Below are 14,201 nucleotides of genomic sequence, written 5' to 3'. Positions count from 1 at the left end.
TCGAATATTATATATCGAACGGATATTGCGGCGCGAATAATGCACGTCAGAATATCGCACGAGCTATAGAGGAGGAATTAGAATGAGAGCTTTTGAAAAGTTCCATACCGCTGCAAGATCTCTGCGCGCGCTTGGAATCTCATTCTTCTTTTCCCGCGGAAATAAGCTGCCGCCGCCGCGGTGTGTATACGGAGACGTATGGCCGCGATGCATTTTTTAAAAGGAGTCAATAACGGCAAACAAACGTCGACTCAAACGCGCAAGCTCTCATCTATATACGCTTTGCACTCGGCTCTATACTGCGAGAGCTGAAGAAGATGCGCAAACGCTGACTAGAGATGTGTATATAGGTATACGTGTGCATCGGCTCCGATGGGAATGCCGAAGTTAATCTTCCGCGAGAGGGAAGAATTCCGCATGGATATTCTCGGAACTTAGCCTCGGAACGAAGCCAGCAGAGTGGATGTACTCGGCAGTTTGATCCGCTCGACGAATCGAAGGCAAATTTTGAGGGTGTATACGTTTTTGTTATTGAAGCTGCCAGATTGCGATGCGTTGGGCGAAATGCTCAGTTTATACGCGGAGATTTTCAGGTTAATTTGCAAGCTGATACGTCGGTTCTGTATTGGCTTGACCGTCGTAACACAGTTTCCTGAAGAAATTTGACACGCGACGCTTCGATACACCTCATAATTGGAGAATTTCATCTTATAACCTTAACCTGATAAAAGCGACGGATGTTTCAATTTAACTCGATCAATTACGACTTATTATCGACTGAAAAGCTCATTTCGTATTCATAATTAGACGCGCGAAGGATATCGTTCAATCACGAGTAAACACGTTCACTGAAATATCTTGAAAAACGATACAGAAATAGAGCAGGAGACTCAACAGAAGACGCCGCAATTTGTAAAGGTATAACCGAGAAAAAGAGAGCTGGGACGGCATTTCACAAGCTTGGAAATGATCGGCTGGATATGAAAGCGATTCTTCATCGTAACGAATAATAATCTTGCCGTCGTGCGCTGTCGTCGCTGCTAGGAACGTTATCGAATACGCACTCACCTCCCCCGCACACACACATAGCCGCTCCATACGACACAGCTATATATTTTTATCGACATCGTTCGATCCAATAACGCCGATATTGCTTGTCGTCTATAAAAACAATCGGGTAACAAAAGTGCAAACGAGTTAATCCCGAGCTTGAGCTTGCGCTATCGCGAGCTTGCACACAGCGAGCTCTGGTCGCTAGGCGCTGCTACTCTACGTGCTACGTGCGGCTTTCGCGAAAAATGCCGCGATTCTGATGCCGGCAAATGGAAAACGTGCGCCGCCTCGATGCTCCCTTTTCTCTGCCCCCGGCGGCCCTCGTCGTTATGACGTCTCTCTCTCTCTCTCTCTCTCCCTCTCTCTCTCTCTCTCTCTCTCTCTCTCTCTCTCTATATATATATATATATATATATATATATATATATATATATATATATATATATACGAAAAGATCTCTCGGAAGGACTCACTCCAGATTTATCAACTCAACTCGGATTTATTGTCGCGTGGAATATATATACTTCTAGCGTTCCGGAGATAAAGAAAAATAAAGAGATTACATTACCGGATGATCCGTATGGAAGGCGCTCTTGGATATAAAGTGGAAAGAGCGAGCGCGAAAGAGAGCTTAGAAAGAACTTTACGATTCTGACTTCTTCTCATTTTATTTCGCTGTATTAAGCGCGTGAGTTATAATATCGTTAAGCTTCTGTCGGATGAAAGATGCTTATCTTACAAGTCCGATAACCCGAGCGGTGGTTCAATATTCGACATTTTTTCACTCTTACCGCCCCTGCAGAAGATTAATCGTTATGGACCCAGGACTACACTGTCAGCGCCAAGCTCCATACCAAACCGGAATCAAATTCAATCCAACAATGGCAAAATGTTCGTAATCCGATCCATCTACTGAAAAATCTGTTAACCTCTATACATCGCTCGCATTCCCCGCTCTCCAAACGGAAATTTTTCACGTTCCAATGACTTCGCCGATACATCGCAATAAATTTCCGTCGCCAGCAATATTATCGAACTTATCAAACCGATCGAATCTCCTATCGCTCGCAAAAAAAATATCACACGAAGACAGCTCGCGCAGAGAGATCTCGTCGGCAAACAGGCGCTATAAACAAAGAGATGTAATCAATAGCGTCCGTACATAACCGGTCGAATTTATATGCACAAGTGCAACGCGCGGCTCAGTAAATATAGCCACTACGAGAGACAGAGATGTCGGACAGCGTCCGCGAGTATTTATATTTCAGGAAGGGAGATAGCGAAGAGCGTAAGAGAAGGAGAGATGAGAAAGGGCCTCGATGAGACATTCTGATTTTCGAGTTCTCGTGACTCTGATACATGGCTGGTTAAGAATTCATCGCGCGAGTTGTCATACGCTCGCTCGTTCGAGGAAAGTCGACTTGTTGGCGTTGAGAGAAGCGATATGTATATATAGGTGTCAATTTCACGCTGACTTTCGGATACGGTAGGGAAAGAAGATAAGATTTCAGTCGGCTTACAGCAGAAGAATCGACTCGGAGTGAAAGGAATTGCATTTCATTCTGCTTTATATTATAGGTCTGAAGAATGAACGATGAGATCGATATCCGTATCGATTGCGATTTCGCTATTATTGCCATCTTGTTGCTTTCTCTGAACGTAACGTAGAAAAGTGTTTCTAACAGTCGGAAGCACATTATTGCTACAAAAAGTAATTTTGCAGCGGCGCGAAAATCGTGTTAGTCAAGAACAAGCGGATGCTGTTGCTTAGCGACGGTTTAACTGCCTTGGCTATATTATAATGTTAAATTCGTTGAATTCTTACCTTGATGGTTTAGCAGGAGCAGCCGCCGACTTGGAACATCCAGAATTGGCGAAGTCTGAAATCTAAATTTTGAGAAATTATCCACTGTGTAGACGATAAGGTACCATTAAAGGGTTCTCTACTTGTAAGAGCTTTTTTAATAATCCACTTAAAGTTCGATCGAAGCGATCACCTAACTTTCTTTAACAACATGACTGACTGCAATTTAATTCAATTTCTTCTCCCATCCAAGTTTTTCAACTTTTTTCTACTCGTTCCCTTCTCTTTTATTTATTCATTGACTATCTGCGCCTCCCCCTTTTTTGTCAAAAACTGCTCGCTAGTGGTGCTCGAAAGTTCGAGGACACTTACTTAGCAACTTTGATCAAGCTATACTTACTTCTTTTTTCCTGCAGGTACTCGCTGAAGAAAAATAAAGACATAATGAACGAATCGCATTAAGTGCCTCTCGTTTAATCAATAACACTCGAGAAGATTGAAGCAGTTTGCGTTAATACTTGATGACGTCGTTAGTTGGAACGTTCAGAAAATTCGGAACATTCGCATGTAAAAACGAATGTATAAATTTAATCAGAGCCTCCGCACAACCACGTCGTACTCGTGATAAATTCTGCGAGGGACCGCAGCCAGAATTTAATACCAAAAGTATAAAGCCTGTATTATCGTTCATATTTTCAATCTCTCGAGGAGTAAAATCCGATCTCCGACTCGGTTTCTTTGTGCGGTTTTCACACAGAGGCTCAATCACCGAAAAAAGTAGACGACGGAACTCGAACTCGCCGATCTTATCGCTGCCTCGTCTCGCTGCTCGCATTGCAGACGTGTACGTCTGTGACAGATCTAATAATTAAAAAAAAAAAAATACGGATACTGAACCGATTTAAAATAATTGCTTTAAACGGTAGATTGATTGGCTGTTTCGCGCTTGGCTCGTTCCAATGTTCCTGGAGTATTTTTAAATACGCCAAACGCTGTGCATACTATACATCACGGATAAACAAGGGATGACCCGGGGCACTTGCGTCTTGAATAATGCATCTCATCAAAAATAGTTGCGAACTTAAATTCCAGTTGGAAACGTGCGATACGGAAATAATATCTCGCAGACGGAAGCTCACTTCCTCGAAAGTAGTATATAGCAGCGCAACCGGGGGATCGGATACATCCCGTTCGGATTTAGCCGGCATGTAAGAAGACGTCGGAGCGTAAAATAGTTTATGGAGGAATACATCCTATTACTCATAATCCGACCTATGCTACCTAATAGGGATTCACAGTAAAATCGGAGTAAATCCCTCGTAGGATACACGTCCACGGGCTGCGCTGCCGCGCAGACACATGTGCCTCGGCTCATGAATTATCCTTGGAATTGTATTTCAAGCCCCAGAGGATCTGAGTTACTGCGCGTCGCCGCCGGAGCTTCTTGCGCCCTGTCGAACTATATGGCAGCGTTGCCTCTCTTTCTCTCTCTCTCTCTCTCTCTCTCTCTCTCTCTCTCTCTCTCTCTCTCTCTCTCTCTCTCTCTCTCCCTTTTAAACTTTGCTCTTCCTTCACAATAAGGAGTAGTAGCCCCGTCGTGGCGCCGGACTATAAAGTAATTCTTCATTGCGCGCGACGACGCCCTTCATTGTGAAATCGCGCAAGGGCTCTACGATTTAATTACGCTTTTCAATCGCACCGCGCACAATAACAGCCGCATATGCGATGCGTATTAACGCGACAATTCGCTCGTTCGTTAATAAACTTCCCTCGCGAGCGTCGAACAACTCGGAAAATATCTCGTAACGGAATCCACGGTTTAATGAAATACTTTTATCCGATTAAGCACTCCGCGCGGCGGGTGTTATCGCTGCGTGTGACTGGGCTAAAAACTCGGGTAAAAGGCTTGGCTCGCTCTGCATCGGAATCTGCAGCACTCTCTCTCTCTCTCTCTCTCTCTCTCTCGCAATCCTCTTTCTCTCTTTACAAAGGATAAATCGATGAGCATGATATACACATATGTAGGTGCGCGCCGTTGAAAAATCACGGCGAGTGATCCGACGTAATCGTGGATTACGCAACGTATGCCGCGATCGGAGGACGGTCTTCGCGTGTGTGTGAACCGTATGCGGGTATATACAGTAGAGAGGGCGGAGCTAAAGCGGAAGAACGCGACCCCGCAAAACGAGCCCGGGCGACTTGCCAAATGTCAGCGCCCCCGGACTAGCTGTTTCATTGATGATCTCGTTAATAACTAACGACGTTATATATGCCTCTTGTTGCTTCTCTTTCCAGCTTCTCTGCTGTCGGTCGATAAGTGCCTCGGATGTTTATTTCATTCAGCAGCGATATACGCGTCCGAATTTGCCTTCCAAATCTCGCGTGCGTCATCAGGTGTATAGCTTTTATTTCTTTCAATATCCGCAACTCGTATAATATAACGATCACAAAGTATCGAGCCCAACAGGTCGAGCGCGCGCAGGGACGAGAGCGACGGGTATCGATTGGCGAGAGGCAATTAGGCGGCATTAGCGGGACAGTCGGGAGCTTCATCGTAATAGATAAATCCGATTCCCTGGGACTAGGCCGATATTATCTCGCCGTTGCGGAGCCGGCCGGTCATTATTCCTCGAGCCATAACCGCGCGGGATAATGGCAGCGTGATTTTCGGGCGGAACGACGACGGGAGAAAGGAGCTTATGGGGCGGCTGTGGCTTTATTCCATATCCGTCGAAGGGTATAACGCAGGCGATGTCGACCGGGCGTGCGATATTTTTCGAGTGTCGCGTACGATGTTTTATTATATTTCTGAATAGATGTTATAATCTCGATGAGGAGAAGCACCGCCAGTGTAACTTAATTATTCAAGAAACGTATACGTGCACGAATAATGCTGAGAGCGAGATCGTACGTATAACATCCCGCAACTTTATAGCTGGGTTTACACCATAAACAATTCATCATTTTGGGAGCAGAAGCTTTCTGATGCCACCGTGAATAGTAATTCACAGTATTACGCGAAATTCGCATGAGACTGCAAAACGGCCAGCTCGCGCACGCATCGACTGCAGGAGGAATAAAGCACCGGGGGTAGGTTTCATTGTAGCATTTTTACTCCTCTCTGACATTTACGTCGCGCGACTGTTATAGAGCGGAATTTATGGAACGCCACAGTAAAACTCCACTTTTGCATGTAAACTTACACAGAGGGGGAGATAGAGAGAGAGAGAGAGAGAGAGAGAGAGAGAGAGAGAGAGAGAGTCTAGCCCTGCGCACTCTTTTCTCCTCGCGCGCGGATTTACTATAATGAATATAAATCATAGCAGTTTTCCGCGGGTAATTATGTAGTTTTGTTTGTCAAGCCATAAAGCATCGTTATACAAGCAGCGCATACGCACTTGTCCGCCGGTGTATATAATCAGAGCCTAGAGCTTGGTTGAGCAGAAAAAAGAAATCGACGCAAGTAGAGAGTTTTATACCCGCCGCGTGACGATGCATAAAAGAGAAGGACGAAGAGAGAAAGAGAGAGCCTGTATAACTTCATGAACGACGACGGTCGAGAGCGAGGGCGGAGAGATGAAGCGGTCAAAGCGGCGACTCGCAGAGCTAAAGGAGTGGCGGCGGTGATTCCTCAATAATTCATGGGGTCCCCCCCAGCCTGCACCCTCTACTCCCCGCCCCGCTCTGAGAGCGCGAGGTTTTATCGTCCGCGGGGAGAAGGGGGAGGAGGAGGAGGGAAAATATAAAATGCGGAAATCACCGCAGGCCACTGGCCCTCCTCTCTAACTCTCAATTTATTTCGCTCTTGCTGCCCGCCATATACCGGTGACAGTCGAAAAATTGCTTCGTTCCTGCGCGTATATGCGCTTCGGTTTTTCTCTCCCGGCGCTGACAGCTCGCCCTCAATGTTTTTACAATAACAAGATTTTCGAAGCGGGACGCGAGAGAGAAAGAGAGAACGATTTTGCATTCGTCAATGATTTCTTCCTTTCTTCTTTCGGAGAAGGATTCCTCTCTCTATCAGCGGGTGTGAAAAAGCTTTCGTTCGATGTGAAAAATATAAAAGAATATATTTTTAATCCGCGAGCATCTGAAATTCAGTTATCAAAGCGCTACGCTGCATCATTTATAATTCACTTAAAATAAACTCCTCTCGCGCCAGCTGCATAAGTACTGAATGTAATTGCATCTCAAATACAGCGACTTTCTCAGAAGAAATTCAAATCAAAATTTAATTGCGTTTCCTTCCTGTATAAAGCAGATAACTTAAGTAAACCTCGAAAGATCTCGCCTCGGCGGGCGTTTAACAAGATTTCTCGAGAAGTCGATGTCTTGAAAAAATATCGAGCAATTATCGATGCGCATGTTAAAAATGCAAAGGAAGCTCAAATCCAAGGTGTCCCCGCATTTTGAATAGACATAAAATTGAAACAAGGCAACGGCGTACGTTGTCGAAACTTAGGACACTGCAGTCTTTCAAAACCGTTGTGCACTGCGTTATAAAAAAAAGACGAAAAATATCAGCATTGCGATAATCCACCGCATCGTGTATAATATATGCGTCGATTCGGATCGAATAAGACAGTGCTCGCAAAGTTACGGAAGGCAGACGGGAAAAAGACGTCTCGTATAGAGGAGCAGCAGCAGCAGTGCGGAGGAAGCAATACGGGCGTAGAGCATAAACGCACGAATTTGAAGGCGGAAGGCGTCACGTGTCCCGCGGGAGAATATGCATTTCTCATGAGCTGAGATATCGCAGGGACAGGCGCATCCGGTGCCTTGAAAATGTTACTGCGCGTCGCGTAACTTCTAGCCGCATGACTGTAGCAGCAGCAGTCGTCAAAATATTATCTCGCAAAAATCCCATGTAAATTCGACCCGGACTGAGCGCGACTTCTGATCGTACGAAATTCCGCCATGAGTTAATGCTACTCTCGTAATCTGCAATAACGGACGTCGTAAAAGTGCAAGCGAGTTAGATGGAATTTTTAAAAATAGAGATTCTCGAGCTTGCACAGCTTTATAGATGATTATTACAAGATTTGTTCATTTGACCGTTCATTTCCAGCGTCAAATATTATCTGGAAGATCAGAAGCTACACTTATTTGCAGGACAGTTCCTAGAAATTGGACTTAATAAGAAAGAAATAGATACTTAGGAAGGATTAGCGAGAGATTAAAAAAGACACTTAAGAGGATTTTAGGATTTACTAAAGTAGTTGAAACCCCAAGGCTCACTCGAATATTAAAGCGCTAAGAATTTCAGTAAAAAGATTTCGCACGAATTTAACAATCACACAGATTTTATATGAAAGAATTAGTTAGTACTTTGATTCAATAAAATACGCTGTTAATATTCAAAGACGTCAGATCAATGATATAATTCACCAGAATGTAATTAACCGGAGCATCGAGAGTTGAAGACATGTATGAAATACATCAAAGAGAGTAAAAATTTTCATGAGTTTTAGTACAAAGTTGCTACGACTTACTTAGAACAGACTGAAAAATAAGTAACAGACTGAATAATAAATAAAGCGTCTGTATTTATAACTGTGCTATCTTCGGGCAGATTCACTTTTAAGCTAATTATATCTGAGCTGATGTGTAATAAAGAGATAGAAATTCACACATATTTTTAGTTTGGCGTTCTGCGCTTCTTACAACCCTGAACAATTCAAACTATAAAATTGCAAAGTTCAAGAAAACGATGTCAATTACTTCTTTATTGTGATTTTTCAAAAAAATAAAAAAAATAAAATAAAATGCAAAATGGTTCATTAAGTTTTATTAATAAATACTAAAAAGGTTCCGCATTAATTTTAATAGAGTGCTTTAAAAATGGTTCATGAGCCATTAAATTTTACAGAGTCATAAAACGTGACAGTGTCGTTATGAAAGTCTACATCTTCGTAAAAATTGAAAATTTAATGTCCGCATGCAGATGGCGGTCCGCTCGGAGTCTCCTAAGGTTAAAAATCATTGAATAACTTATACCTGCGGTCGCAAATTGACATCCGCACTTTTAGTTGGTTTTGTCGAAATTAAAAAGTGAAGCTTGGTCGAACAGCGCGAGTTTTCGAAAATTCAAGCTCAACCTAACGCTCTGCGTGACCTCCCGGCAGAAATAAAGCACCGCTTGGGACGAGATTTACGCGCCTCTAACGAAGTGATGATACACTTCATCAGACGCTTCTTCCACATCCTCCTTAACCCTATAAACGCGATCATCAGCCGCATTCTTGCAGGCATTTGGCATACGCGTTGTGTGTCGCTTGCCCAGCGCCGCTATTAGATACACATACAAGGCTTGTCGCGAGCATCATGGCATCGGCAGAGCGAGCCTCCGTAAAATAATGAGCCCAGAGGGGTGCGAGTGATCCGGGGGCTAAGCGCGATACCCAATCTGTACCTTATACGCGCACGGATCGTAAAGTACAGCTCCCCATAAATCCGGACGTATGCAGCGCGTGTTGCGAACGGCTAACTCCGGTGTGCCTCGCTTTCGCGAGCGCGATAGATCAGCCGGATAGTGCGCCGAGAGGATACAACGGATGCTCTATACGTCTGGCCTATGCAGTGCGCGCGCCTCCGCGTGGGTGTATCGGACGCGCGCACAGACGAGCCGCTAGATAGAGAGAAACATGGATTACGGGACACGGGCCGACGGCTTTCCGCGGATCCTACAGCCACGAAAATGCGTGTATTAAACTCGCATAAAGCTCGGCTCTCTCTCTCTCTCTCACTCACTCTCTCCCCCTCTCTCTCTTTCTCTCTCTCTCTCTCTCTCTCTCTCTCTCTCTCTCTCTGGCTGCATGCGTGCATGTCTGCGCTGGGCTTTAGACGGGAGACAGAGAGCAGTCGACGAGCCTGTACCATGTCTGTTTCCTGATCTATCGTATCCAGAGGCGCGACTAGATTTTTTATGGCTGGCTCCATGCGTCTTGAATTCGAATAATCGATAACGAAGGTTAAACAATCGATCGATGTTTGAAAAAAGTTTGTTCTATTCTTGTAGAGTTTTTTCTGTCAAACCGTCCTATATGATTAATCGATCACGTCAAACATTTTACTCAATACTATAGGAAGAAGGAGAAATTTCAAAATAAAGGGATTTACTATGAGATTTTACGTAAGCTTTTTTAAATGAGATTGCGACTATACTTTCGATCAAATATCTGCACGTTCCTGTTATACGTTTTCCAATGTTTGATCCGCTGTCGGCAAATAATGTAAGCATATGTATATTTACATATAATAATGATACGTTTAACGCGATAAATACGGTTCCGGATTAAAAAATATTCCAAGGAGCACAAGGTAAAATAAAGAAAAAAAGTAGCGCGATCCCGGGGAGTAGTTATAGCCGAGCAGAAACGTAAATCAGATTATATACCCAGGCTCGTAGACCGTCCCATTAAAAACCGATATTACAGTAAAAGCTTGCTAATGAATAACGGATTTAAAACAGTATATAAACACACTCGGCGACCGACGAAAAAAGAAGGCCTGCGAAGAAGGAAGGAAAATCAAAGAGAGAGAAAAAACCAAAGCACACACCGAGCGCACGAATGAAAAGCGTGAAAAGCAATAGGAAATCGGGGCCGCTCGTTAATGGCGGCACGCAACGCAGCTCTTAAGCGGTCAAGCCTGGGTTAAATGCTGCAAAAAACAAAAAGATAATCTTCTTACCAAAAAATTTTTGATTTGATGTAATTTGAAAAAAAAAATTCTATTGAAAATATATAAAATATACACCAATTTAATCGAAAAAAAAATGTATATACCTTGTAAAATCATTGACCAAAATTCATGACATTTCACTATATAAATAAGTGTTTTCAGTCACTTGCCACGGCTTTTTGAAAAATCCAGACCGTCTTCTTTGCTCTATCCGGGCTTAAAATGTACCTTAAACATGCCCCCTCGGGCCGATCGAGAGACATTTCTAAAAAATATGAATTAAATATAGTTAGCAACAAATTTTGTTGCTAGCAATGTTTAATTGATATTTTTTAGATAGAGCCCGGATAGAGTAAAGAAGACGGTCCGGATCTTTCAAAAAGCCGTGGCAAGTGACTGAAAACACTTATTTATATAGTGAAATGTCATGAATTTTGGTCAATGATTTTACAAGGTATATACATGTTTTTTTTCGATAAAATTGGTGTATATTTTATATATTTTCAATAGAATTTTTTTTTTCAAATTACATCAAATCAAAAATTTTTTGGTAAGAAGATTATCTTTTTGTTTTTTTGCAGGATTTAACCCAGGCTTGACCCCTTAAGCGAATTGAAGAAAGTTAGTCGGCGCAAAACTCTTCGCGCGTAAAACACCCGCGCGATAGCTCCAAAGTCTCACTTGTTCCTTGTTTGTATAAGTATACACAGTCGGTATAAGGTATATTTATATACGGAAGTGTGGAGCGAGCAATATTAAAATCCTGCTTAATGAAGAAGCGAAAGCTTCGGCATCACTACCGCCGTATAGCCTTATGAGCCGGAAAAAATATAGGTTGCGAAGACGAAGAGGAGCCTAGCGCTGCTGTAATCCAGTTCGCAGAGGCGCGCGCGCGCGAGAGAGAGAGAGAGAGAGAGAGAGAGAGAGAGAGAGAGAGAGAGAGAGAGAGAGAGAGAGAGGAGCGCGTAGTTAAAGTGCGATGAAACTTTTGCAATACTTTATATACATCACGAGGCGGCTTTTTCAAGTTTTTAAATTACGCGCCGAAGCCGACGCGCTGCTTGCATATATACGTCTATACGATCGTAAGCGATATACCGGCACAGTCTCGCGTTTTAATACGGAGGAATTAGTTTTAATACCGCTTCTTCGCAGCGGGTTTACGAGATGGTGCGCTGATGCGTTTGTTTCTTGCGTTGCGCGCGTATACTTTGGCATCGTAATTACTTCGATTGGGATTAAGAGCGCGCGCTCGATCAGAAAGCCGTGGAATCTTTAAAAAGGTACGTGTAAATAAAATATTTACGCATATTCATATGAATGATTTAAAAAGTGGTAGGCTCTCAGCTTTTTCCACAAAGCTTTTACAAACGCTCGAGTAAATTTAAAAACACCGCGCCAATTATTTAAATTCGAAAAAGCTCGAGTTTTTAAAAATACACAGCCAAAATTAAAAAAATATATCATTCTCCCGGTGCTCAAGCAGGCATGAATTCTCGAATGAAATGCACTCGGCGCACTCTTGGGGCTATATGCATATACGGCTATGCTATATATATACTCTGAAAAAGCATTCGATCGCGCGCTAAAATTCGCCGAGTGTGTATAGAGCGCAAAAACATCCCGAGCAAAACAAACAGCGGCGGCGGCGGTGCAGAAGAATTGCCTTCGTAATCGCACGACGCGTGTATAGCGGCGCGGAGCCACCAAAAAAAGAGCCACTTTTCGGGAAAACCACTCTAGAGCTGGCTCTCGTTCTGTGATGAATGTACGTGTACACGCGCGCGCGCGCTCGGCAATTTTTTTCCATTCGCGCTTATACTTTGTGCAGTACATGCTGGTGGCCGGGGACAATAAATATCGATAACCGAGCGGGCGCGCTCTGTGCAGTCATCGCTCGCGTTTACCCGGCAAATGATGAGCTTGCGCTTAGCGCGACTTTGTTCTCGGAAAACGGATAAACGCGCTCGACTGGCGCAGAGTCTGCGTGTTATGCGCGCGTTTGCGCTTGTGTGTGTGTGTGTGTGTGGGCCGGATATTTACGAGTTCGCACGTGCGTGCCGCAGAAGCTTCACGAGACTAGATCGTTTTGCGGAATACGGCTGGATCAATTATTTGCGATAATGTAGCAAAAAAAAGTGGCGCGAATAATATGCAAGCGGATCGCATTTTTGCAGAAGCGATGAGTACGTGCAGATGTATGTATACATACACACAAAGCGAGGCATTACCTTTTGGCATAAAAAAAAACATTCGAAATGGCAGAGAGTAATGGCGCGGCACGGAAATGTGGCGAAACCGCGTTTCAACTGGCCGTTTGGTGAAAATATGCTCATCGTTACCGCACTGCTTTCTCTCTCTCTCTCTCTCTCTCTCTCTCTCTCTCTCTCTCTCTCTCTCTCTCTCTCTCCCGATACGATCCGAGCCCACCGTGTGTGCGCACGTATGGGTGGTTTGCAAAAAAGGGGGAGAGACAAGCCCGCGCGCGATATACGCGAGCTGTCGCAGAAAGCCACCGGTGTGCAAGCGGTCATTTATTGGCCCATGTATATACGCGCGTGTGTGTGTGTATGTGTGTCCAGGAGTAGTAGCTTTTCGGCGTCCTGTAATATATCTTTTCCGCGAGATGCTCGATTGTGCGCTGTAGATTTTGAATAGCCCGCGCGGCGGAATACACATCGTGAATAGCGACCTTCTGATTAATTGCGCCCGAGTTCTATCGGCGGCGCGACTACCATAAATAACTGCCAACGCGATTTCAAACAATTAACGCTTTTTAGTTTATAGTTTGCTCTATCTCTCTCGCTTGCTCCCTTATATGCTGCTGCTCTGGCCGCGCGCATTTTTGACTGTTTTACGCGGCCCCGCATTGGCTTGTAAATCAGGATGGAAGAATGAGCCCAGAGTACGCTGGCTTTTGTCGCGCGTATATAGTTTCATCGAATTTTTGACGAGCCTTTGTTTATTGTCATCAGCGGGGAGTCTGCATAGCTGCTCACTTTGTTTTCGTTCGGATGGGAGGTCGTTATGGAATAGATGAGCCGACGTTATCCGATGGCGATTCGCGTACGCGGGTAGTATTATTCGTTGTGAATACTCTATGGATTTTAAAATTCAACACACAATGGGTAATTTTTACGGAGACTGATGGGAATACGATACTTTTCGACTGGCGTCGTTTTTGACAAGACTGTCTCTTCGCTATCACATAAATTAGATACTAAGGGACTATATTGAAAATGTTACAGGTTTTCTAAAATAAGTCAGTTCGTTCATGAATGAGAAGTAGTCATAATGGCCGGTATTGTGTGGCTTGAACAAAAAACCTTTACATAATTTAGGCAAATTAATTGGAAACTTCAAACTCATCTGGTCGCCTGACGATAACGCGCGTCGAAAAACAAAGCTCTTCCAGCATGCAATAACCATGAAAATTCCATCGCACAGCGTCGAGACGGAGAAAATAGAGCCGTGCATCAGCATCGCTTCCCCGTCGTAAAGCACCAATTAGTACACGCGACATACACATCCAGCGAACAATGAGCTCGTCTGATTATTCCCGTCTCTCTGTGTGGGGGAGAGAAACGACGTCGTCGTTGTTGACGCTTTATCAGGCGTCAACCGCAGCGTCTGAAGTGGAGACAGTGTCTCGGTCCTCAAA

At 44.0% G+C, this 14,201-nt stretch overlaps 1 protein-coding gene across 7 annotated transcripts in view; it reads right to left on the bottom strand.

The window, feature by feature from the left end:
* Positions 1–14,201, bottom strand: part of LOC107980810 — a 321,278-nt gene that overhangs the window by 157,479 nt on the left and 149,598 nt on the right. The window contains exon 5 of one of the 7 annotated variants that reach the window (XR_004226971.1): positions 2,879–2,940. The exons of the other annotated variants lie outside the window; for them this stretch is intronic. The gene's annotated coding sequence lies outside the window, so the exon portion shown is untranslated. The remainder of the gene's footprint in view (positions 1–2,878; positions 2,941–14,201) is intronic. 7 annotated transcript variants of the gene reach the window in all.

The sequence above is a fragment of the Nasonia vitripennis genome (assembly GCF_009193385.2).
Source record: "Nasonia vitripennis strain AsymCx chromosome 3 unlocalized genomic scaffold, Nvit_psr_1.1 chr3_random0004, whole genome shotgun sequence".
NCBI classification, from domain to species: Eukaryota; Metazoa; Arthropoda; class Insecta; order Hymenoptera; family Pteromalidae; genus Nasonia; species Nasonia vitripennis.
The sequence above is the reverse complement of the archived record's forward strand: the minus strand, read 5'-3'. Positions and strand labels throughout refer to the sequence as shown.